We start from the raw sequence: 8,745 nt of genomic DNA, 5'->3' as shown, positions 1-8,745 counted from the left end.
CAATTCAAACTTCTCACAATTACTTACAAAGCCCTCATCCTATACTCTCCTATTTACTTCTCAGACCTAACCCTCCTTCACTTACCAATGCTCTCCATAATTTAATGCTACCTCTCCTCCCAATTGATTACTCCTTCCCACTGCAGTTTGCAATATTTTGCCAATGCTTCTCCCTACCACTGAAACTGTCACATCCTCCATCTCTCTAAAAACTTCAAATAGGCTCTCATCCTAACCCACTGCTCCCTGCTCCTTGCTCACTGTCTTCCTTTTTTGTAACAGCTGTCTGTCTACTCCACTTTAGACTGTAAGATTTTACAAGCAGGGTGCTCTACCCTCATGTACTTTTCCTTCCCTCAGTTATACCATCATGTCATCCCACTGCCTACAATGGCACCTGTCCCTTGGGTTATGGCTGCTGATGCAACAGTGTTTATAAACCTTGTGGTTTATTCTGGATCTGTCTGTTCTGGTGCATTTTTCTCCTGTGCAACTAATTAGGGTTATTCAGAAGATCTGTCTAGCATCTCTTTACCGTTCATTTACCTGTGCTATATAAGAGTCCTGTTAGTATGTCTCCATAATGTAACTCTGCCCTGCATCACTTTACTGTGCAAAACATCTGTGCTAGTTGGAAAACTTGTCCAGCATATCTCTATTATGCAATTATCTTTGTTATTCCAAAACTTGTTGCCAGTCAGCATTTCTTCACTGTGCATTATACGCATACTTGTTATGATTCCGGGTGTTACCCAGCAGCTGTGACCACTGTTTCGAACCTTACAATGTCTCTGTTGATCTGTCCCGATGGGTGGCCAGTACCTGCAGATGCTAGGCGTCCTTTAATAGCCACGTTTGGAGGAGTGAATTAGGTCCACCCCAACTCCAGTGCCACCAGGTCTTAAGATGGAAGAAGGTACTGGAAACCCCTCAGGAACAGTCAAAAGGTGAAACTGACTAATGAAGGCCTGACTTGGGAAAGACACTAACTAACAACTCCTGAGCAAAAATCCCCGGAGATCAAGGGTGAAATTTAATAGGATGAGATTCAGAAAGTGAGAGATTTGGTAAGAAATCTCCAGTTTTTTTAAAGTAGCAATCATTTACACTGCAAATTCAAACTGGTTTTGCAGTTTAAATGACTGCCGCTTTAAAAAGACGAGATTTCTTACCAATTTCTCACTTTCTGAATATTTCATTCTATTAAACTTCCCCCAAGCCTCTAATGATATAAGCAACTTCGTCGCAATGCATGAGTGAACTAGTCAAAAACATAAGAAAAAAGACACCACACGAGAGCACAATATAACACAACAAATAGGCACTGCAATCCACACAAAAAGAGGTAGTGAAATTAGAAATAACCACACTGGGGTAAGTGCACCTTCTGGTGCACAACCTGCAGCATACTCTGAGCTGGGCTGAGCTGCACTGAACCCCTTAAAAGGGGTCAGGTAAACAATCATCTGGGAATGGTCAAACCCAGTCCCCTGGACCTAATGCTGCCAGCTGTGAGAAAGTGCTCTAAGTGTCCTTCATTGCCCAAGCAACCGCTGGAAGCAGTAACCAAGCCAGACACCGCTGGGCTGCTTCTGGCGGTCCCTGCTGAACTGTTCAGCATCCCTGGTTGCCAAGGGACAAGAGTGCTGGAAGCAGGAGATGCTGGGCAGCCTGCGAGATTTAGGCAGCGGGTAAGATGATCCTGTCACCTTTTAGAGTATTATTTGGAAGTTCAGACCAACATTCCTGTGCCATTTAAAATGATTGCTAATGTGTTAATTCCCAGTGCTATTCTGAATAGCCATTAGCTGTTTTCTATATATAGTTTTAATATTGATACAGATACAAAAATCCCCAAAACTTGTGCTGTTAAAATACTTAGTTTTAATATTATCTAGTTATTCCTAATAACTTTACTTTCTGCCCAAAATACATAAATCCTTGCAGAATCCACCTGGTAGGACAATTGTGCTGGTATAGAATCTTTGACATTTCATCTCTCTGAATACACAGATAAGTTCCTACGACACCCCGTTATGAATCTACCGTCCTTTTTAAAGGACATCACCTCAGTCTTAAACATTATGGAGAACTTCACCTGGAAGGAGAACTACATGTAAGGCAACCATAGATGTCCAATCACTGTACACCTATATTCGACATGAAGATGGCATCAAAGCATGCCACGAATTCCTTAAAGAAGACACCACATTATCAGATGAAAACAGGTTGTTTATCTGTGAAGTCATGCAATTCATTCTTAAGCATAATTATTTCAAATATTTAGAACACTTTTATTTACAAATCTGTGGCACTGCTATGGTGACCATCTTCACCCCTAGCTTTGCGAATCTACTTATAGGCCATTTGGAATGCAATTTTATTTATATGGATCACCGCTTCAAAGAAAATATAATTTTTTTTAAATGATTATATTGATGATATCCTAATAGTCTGGAATCGGTCAACATCTGAATTCAATGAGTTCTTAAAATATATAGGAGACTATAATCTCATCTCTTGGTATTCACTTCCAACATCAATGCAGAGCAAGTGAAGTTCCTAGAACTAGTACTGATGAAAACTGGAAACACAGTTACCACCAAAAACTATATAAAAAAGGTGGATACAAACGGCTATATACACTATGAAAGCAGCCACCTCAAGAAATGGAAGGACAACACACCATTCTCCCAGCACCATAGGCTGACGCGAAACTGTAAAATGGAAATAGAGAGAGATACCCAAATAACCATTTACACAGACAGATTCAGGGAGAAGGGTTACCCTGAACACATACTTAACAATGCAGAACAAAGTGCGAAAGATCTGGAGAGGAATTCCATACTCAAGTACAATATGAAGGAACAACTACAACCTGGAGTAAAATTCCTTACCACCTACAATAGCCATAAGAAAAATATCAAATCAGCACTCAGTAAACATTGGGGAATTCTGATGGTGGATCCAGTCCTGAAGGACCACTTACCAACACATCCACAAGTAGTAATCAGAAAATAAAAAAACCTGAAGGACATGGTGGTGCCCAGTATGTTAAAGAGTGAAGTCAAAATGTGCAGGAAGTTTCAAGTGTGGAAATTGCAACATCTGCCGCTTGCTTCATCCTAATAGAATGAACTTCCAGAATAGGGAAAAAAATAAAGATTACAAAATCAAGCAGTTTATCAATTGTAATACCACATCAATCCAATCTACTATCAAGAAGAGAGATGTATTGGATATTTGAATTAAATACTCTGCACCCTGAAGGATTTAACAACAGCTATGAGATAGCTCTTTTCCTCTAGTTTCATTCTATAACAAACACCTACTAGTATGAGAACATGGTGTATTAAATCTGGGTCCGGTACGTGGTATTATCTAATGGCATCTTCATTTTCATGCCACCCTCACTCAATACCCTGTCAGTAAGTACTTGCAGGATCTCTTTGTGCCATCCTTGAACCAATCCACACTACAGCCATACTACACTGGCACGCCCAACCACGTCCGATCTTGGAAGCTAAGCAGTATCGGGCCTGGCTAGTACAAGGATGGGAGACTTCCTAGGAAGACCAGGTGCTGTATACAGACAAGACAGATAGGACACATCAATAAGGGAAGATCATGCAATGTACAGTTGCATAACAATAGCGCCGCAGACCCCGCGGAGGCGCCAAGTAAGTGTGGGTGCCAGGGTCTGCGGGGCTATTGTTGCGCTGCCACTACCTGCAGGGGACCTGTCCCGGCCGTCACGCTGTGTCCGCCGGCCGGGAGCCGCAGATCTTATAGTTCGGCGCTCCTCCTGGCTCCATATGACAAAATGTCATTAACAAAATGGCTGTGCCCTTAGAGCAGACAGTTTTTTAAGATGCTAGAGGAGGCAGCGGTGGCCTTCTCTAGCATCCTTAAAAAAGGTCTGCTGTAGGGGGCAGCCATTTTGTGATGGATATTTTGTCATAGGGAGCCAGGAGGAGCGCTGGTCTGCTAGTAGATCTGCGGCCCCCGGCCAGCGGACACAGCGTGATGGCCGGGACAGGTAATATAAAACAGGGGGGAGACAGGGTTAAATTTAGGAGGAGGGGGGTGCCGATATTTTCTGGCGGGGGGGAGGGGCGCAAAAATTGGTGCTACGCCACTGGCAATGTACCAATCTGACTGGTTAAAACACCCCTGTAGCACTATATTAATAATACCATCTTCTGTATTAAAGTTACTTGATTAATCTACTGTTATTCTAATATATATATCACCTACTCTGATACCGATGCAGACAGCATCAGATTTGAGGATAAACTTGTGGTCACTGGTGGTGCTGAAACGAATGAAACACTGTTCACGCAACTCCTTCGCCTAAAGAAAAGAGAAGTCGACTTCTACCTGCACGGTGTGTCCCTCTCGGACTACCACCGCGCCGGCCTCATCCCCCGAGGCTTCAGAGTCCGAAATACCCCCACAATTGGGAAGTACAATCAAGACTTCTGCAGACGCTGGGCTGCCATTCTCAACAAATGCAGCCTAGACCTGATGTTGTTGGTCATCTCTGAGGCAAGGAAAGAACTAACAGAAGTAAAAGAAAAAATCAGCACCTTTGAGCGGGCACATCTCCCTGGCCTACAAAGTGACCCTGAGACCAAGTGGCACGACAAACTTACAGCACAAATTGAGACCTACAGGAAAGACCTTATTAAATTCAAGAGGAACAAACTTGAAATCGTACAACGTGATTATCAAGAACAAAAAGTGTATTCCTGGATAAACAGCAATTCCAGCAACAGGCAACGTACAGACCGCCGACGACCGCCCAGACGCAGAAATCGCTGGGGCGACACCGATTATTCCAGTGGGGGTGCTTCCTCACAAAGTGAAAGGGAAGATCAGCCTAAACAGAGGCTCCCTTTAGGGGTGAAAACCCGGGCCCAGAGGATCGAGTCCGGGGACGTCCTGCCAGAAGAGGAGGCCAGTGGCTCAGGAACCACAAGAAGGAGACAGGGTTACAACAAGAGCAGGTGATCTTCAACCTCTCCAACAGAGAACTGTCGTCCGAAGAGATGGCTATCCTAAGCAAAGGTTTGTCCTTCATCCCCTCCCCTGGCTTCGATGACTTTCAGTGGAAAGTAGAATCGTACAAATTCCACCGCAAGCTCAGGCTTAAAGAATTCTTCTCGAAAAAAACTGACCCACAGCCCACGACCGAGGCTAACCCCGATGAGATGCTTTTCCGACCCCGCTCGACATTTGATCCTATCACGAACAACCAAGCCCTCAAATCGTACAACAAAGCACTGGATCACCTAGCACTGACAGAGGGACATTGCCCCATTAACAGAGCCCCTAATATGTCCAAAAAAGAATTCCAATGCCTCAGGGATCTTGGAAAGGATCCTACCATCACCATACGCCCTGCAGACAAGGGAGGGGGCATTGTGGTACAAGACATTGACGCATACCGTAATGAACTTCTGCGGCAACTATCTGATGAGGATGTATATTTATCATTGCCCAGCAACCCCACGGCGGAATACAACCTAGAACTCCGGGAGGTCCTACAGCAGGCGACCACTGACAAAGTGATTACGGACAATATCGCCAAGGCCCTATTCCGTGAGCATCCCATTGCCCCTATTTTGTATTCACTGCCCAAACTGCATAAGGATGCCCTGAACCCCCCTGGGCGCCCAATTATTGCGGCACGTGATTCCATCTATTATGAGGTGGCTAAATTCTTGGATCACCACCTCCAACCGTCCATACAGGTACAGCCAACTTACCTGAAAGACACCACGACACTCATTAACAAATTGATTGCATTACCTGTACTGCCTGATAACTGCTTATTATGTACCCTTGATGTTGTCAGTCTCTACACCAATATCCCCCATAGGGAAGGTGTGGAGGCTGTCAAACTTCTCCTTGAAAACAACCCCATGTACGCGGGTCCTAATATTCAATTGTTCATAAAGCTTCTCATGTTGACTTTGACAAGGAATTACTTCCTTTTTGATAAAAAATGGTATCTGCAACGCAGGGGCTGCGCAATGGGATCTTGCGTAGCTCCTGCGTTTGCCAATGGTTATATGTTTAAGATGGAAAAGGAATTTTTCTTTAATGATAAGGCCATCTCCGATAAAATCATTCTGTTTTTACGGTACATCGATGACCTCTTGCTGATTTGGTCGGGTACCAAAGAGGAACTCATCAATCATATCACCAACATCAACAACCTTGATACCACCATCAAATTCACCCATGACATCAGTGATAGCTCTATACACTATCTCGATGTCCAAATCACATTATGTGATAATAAGGTCTCCACCAATCTGTACAAAAAGCCCACAGATCGTAATACCCTTTTACATTGCTCAAGTGCCCATCCAGAGGCCACCAAGAGGGGCCTCCCCTTCTCGCAATTCCTCAGGGCACGCAGAATCTGCGATGACCCTGGGGATGCGGAAGCCGAAATTAATGGGATGATTGACAAGTTTCTATGCAGGGGATACAGACTGCCAGATTTATTGATTGCCAAACAAAAAGCTCTGGATAACCCCAGAAAAGATACCTTGGCTGCCAAAGAGAGGCAGTATCCCCTTCGTCCAATCCTTTAACAGTTCCTCGCTAGCCATTACCAAAGCTGCCAAACAGCTATGGCCGATGGTAACCAATGACACAGATCTAAAAAGTTTCGCTCGCCACAAATTACTGCCCAGCTACAAGAGGAATCGCAACCTCAAGGACTACCTAGTCCATAATGATATTTCCAAATTCAATATCCCCGTCACACCTGGTTTCTTACAACGCAAACCGGGGTGCTATAAATGCATTAATTGCACCACCTGTGGCTTCCTTGAGACAGGTGACTCCTTTAAACACCCTCACTCTGGCGAAACCATCAAGATCAAACATGTGTTGACATGCACGTCGACACATGTTGTCTACACCATCAGATGCCCCTGCAGCCTATTATACGTAGGCAAAACTACATGCCAATTTAAGACCAGAATGGCTGGTCACAGATCGAGTATCAGAGCCTCCCTTGAGGGAAGAATACCCCCCAACGAACAACCCGTTCCCCGACACTTTAGGGAACACAAGCATAGCCTAGCCACACTGAGGTACAAGATCATCGATCACATACCTCCTAGTCTAAGAGGTGGAGACCGAGATCTTTTATTACTTCAAAGAGAAGCCAAATGGATTCACAGATTAAATACTGTACACCCCCTTGGCCTCAACGAATCTTGCAGTCTTCATTGCTTCTTGTAAATCCCCACCGCTCCCCCTGACCTCATCCCCTCATCGCACAGTGTGTATGGGTTCCTTACGATACCCAGCTGTGCCTCTGCCGCTGCTTCACCTTCGGGTTTTTGCTTCATTGACTGTATTTGCATCATGCTGTCCATACCTAAGGATTGTGTATTTACACATTGGGTTCGTGTCACACTCGTGACTCATTACTGCTTTTGGGATTTGCCGGTTTTTTAACCACTTATTCATTCATGCACTTTTTTGTTGTTTACTACAGGTCGCCTAGCAACCCCAAAGGAGGTCCGGACGCACCGGCTGGTGCGCGTCCCGCGAGGGTGACGTCATGTCATCCGGGCCGACGGAGGGGTGTGGGCGCCCTGCACTGTGGTGTTGGTAAGTCTATATATGTATGCACTGTATCATTGTTTCTGTGAGCTTGATAACGGTTGTAATAAACCGAAACGTTGCTTAAGACCTCCGTGTCTGCCTCCTTCATTAACAAGTCCTGAGAGTGCCGGTTATCTACCTGACGTCTAAAATACTGTGCTTCCCTGCACTAAGACAAGGCACCTGGGCATTATCCTTTATACGCTTCATCGGGAGTGCCGATCATCTTCCTATCCATACCCATATATATATATATATATATATATATATATATATATATATATATATATATATATATATGTACATATTTTAATCTCATGTAAGAAATCTAGGTACTTGTGTATTTTGGCGGCGCCCCCGATGTCCGTCGTACGACGAACAGATCGCATCGCATCGCATGCCATGCACCCGATGGCATGCGATGCGATGCGACGCGATTTTGACCCCCTATACGACCAAAAATCGTATAAGCACCCTAAAGGGTGCTTTTGAGCACCCAAATGGGTGCTTACAATGTTAAATGCACCCCCACGCCACCCCCCACTATAAACGTGAACCCGAAGCGTGGCGAGCGCAGCGAGCCCGCGAGGGGCGGCGGTACGCGTCCTACGACCTTTTCATACCCCCACTATCCACGTCGGCGTGGAGTTGAGAATAGAATAGTGTGGCGAGCGCAGCGAGCCACCGAGCCCGAAGCGTGGCGAGCGCAGCGAGCCCCGCGAGGGGACGCGGATACCTTCACAGTTATACGCGTCCCCTCGCGGGCTTCACAGGTGTCCGTGGCGACGCGGACACCTGTGAAGCCCGCGAGGGGACGCGTTTACCTGTGAAGGTATCCGCGTCCCCTCGCGGGGCTCGCTGCGCTCGCCACGCTTCGGGCTCGGTGGCTCGCTGCGCTCGCCACACTATTCTATTCTCAACTCCACGCCGACGTGGATAGTGGGGGTATGAAAAGGTCGTAGGACGCGTACCGCCGCCCCTCGCGGGCTCGCTGCGCTCGCCACGCTTCGGGTTCACGTTTATAGTGGGGGGTGGCGTGGGGGTGCATTTAACATTGTAAGCACCCATTTGGGTGCTTAACATTGTATAAGCACCCATTAGGGTGCTTAT

General features: G+C 45.8%; 1 pseudogene; it reads left to right on the top strand.

Annotated features, from left to right (window-relative positions):
• Positions 1–3,473: 3,473 nt before the first annotated feature.
• Positions 3,474–3,591, top strand: LOC146005992 (5S ribosomal RNA; annotated as a pseudogene).
• The last annotated feature ends 5,154 nt before the right edge of the window (positions 3,592–8,745 follow it).

This window comes from Crinia signifera, chromosome 5 (genome assembly GCF_055691185.1).
Source record: "Crinia signifera chromosome 5, ASM5569118v1, whole genome shotgun sequence".
Classification (NCBI taxonomy): Eukaryota; Metazoa; Chordata; class Amphibia; order Anura; family Myobatrachidae; genus Crinia; species Crinia signifera.
This window is presented reverse-complemented; position numbering and strand designations above follow the sequence as displayed.